This window comes from Homalodisca vitripennis, unplaced genomic scaffold, assembly GCF_021130785.1.
Source record: "Homalodisca vitripennis isolate AUS2020 unplaced genomic scaffold, UT_GWSS_2.1 ScUCBcl_1159;HRSCAF=4437, whole genome shotgun sequence".
Lineage (NCBI taxonomy): Eukaryota > Metazoa > Arthropoda > Insecta > Hemiptera > Cicadellidae > Homalodisca > Homalodisca vitripennis.
This window is the reverse complement of record NW_025777267.1, coordinates 55,736-57,478: the sequence shown is the minus strand read 5'-3', so window position 1 is coordinate 57,478 and position 1,743 is coordinate 55,736.

Here is a 1,743-nt window from a genome sequence, read left to right as displayed (position 1 = left end):
CTGCGGGCGACCGCTATTTATAATAATATCATCGTATACTTTTAGTGATATCAGTTACTATACAGAACAAGTTTTGATGAATAAAAAAGCATACATTTTTAGTCTTTTGTTATATTTATCTTAATCTTATGTTTATCCCGGCTGTGGGCGTATTAGTAATTGTCTTTGCAATTTGCAACAGGTTACGACCTACTTTCCATTGATTTTTGAGCTTAGAAGGCATGAAACTATATAAGGACTGGGAACGAAACTCTTTCATCAAGTGAGCTTCAGTTGTGTGACTACTCGTATAGATGAAATGAATTACAACCGAAAATTCAATGTAATCTCCAACTAGAGGGGCTATTTGAGGAAAACCTTCTGATACTTTTTCTGAATCTTCACAATTCATCTGGTTTTTTCTTCATCTTTTTTTCTTCTATTTTCTTGTTCCCTCCTCTTTCTTCGCTTCTGAATATTTATGCATATTTACTGGAATTACTATCTAAAAAGGCTTATGAAATTGTAGATAGTACAAAGTTATAATACGTATACAAATGAAAAAATGAACTAAACAACGCAAAAGTTTTAACATTTTACTAATTATGTATTTAACTATCAGGGTCGGCAAATTGAGTGACACCACCTTATATATACAGACTTTAACGAGGAAAATAAATCTCCAAAGATTGTACTTCCACAATGAGTATTTACTGCGATATTGACTGTAAATAAAAAGACGTAAAACGCGAATATAACGATAACTGGAAAGTTAGATACTTGTTTATATATTAGTATTTGATAAGAGAAAATTTAACTTTTTAGTAATTTTCCTCCCTCGACTGTTTTACAGAACACAGTGACTGAACTGTGACAAAATGTGTTGCGCAGTTTCTGGTATTACTTACACTATAACACAAAATCACTGTTTTCTGCCGCAGAACCCCCAATTTCGGAAATTGCTCCGCCAAAGGCGTGTGATATGCTTTAGGCTGTCCGGATATACCAATCAAACCAAACTCGCCGTCGTAATTGACATTGGCAGTAGGCTAGGGGGCCTGCCAAACCAAACCTCCCCGTTGTGATCGACTCTGGCAGTAGGCTAGGGCACCTGCCTAAACAAAACTCACCGTCGTAATTGACATTGGCAGTAGGCTAGGGAACCTGCCAAAACAAAACTCCCCGTCGTGTTTGACTAGGTAGTAGGCTAGAGGGACTGCCAAAACAAAACTCCTCATCGATGTAAATAAGTTTCCTGTAAATACATGGTCTCCATGTCTCCCCGTGGCGAGACTGGATATGTCATGCTTACATTCAAAGCATTGAAAAACTAACGGGCAAACAACAGTTTCAACAACAATAAGTTATTACCAAAATATAAATGTAATATAATAACATTTATATTACAAATAGTAATAAGTAATAACAAACCAGTTAGGGGAGAGTTGCCTTGATTGGACCGGCGCCTTCAATGGACCACCGATATATTTTGAAATATTGGGAAATTTAGGTTTGTTTAGTTGGCAACAGTCATAGTTCCAGAACGTTCTACTTCGGCGCAGCTATCGCCATTACTGTATAAGCGTCTGTCAGTGAGTGGTTTTGTTTTCTGTATTTTTGCTGTTATGGTTTTAATTTCAGCGTTTCATTCAGAAGGATCTACTACATTCTTAACGTAAGTAACTCCAAATATGATAGTATCATAGGAAAGTGTATCTATTTAGCTTTAAATTAATATAATAGCTAGGTGAATTTAGCAGACAG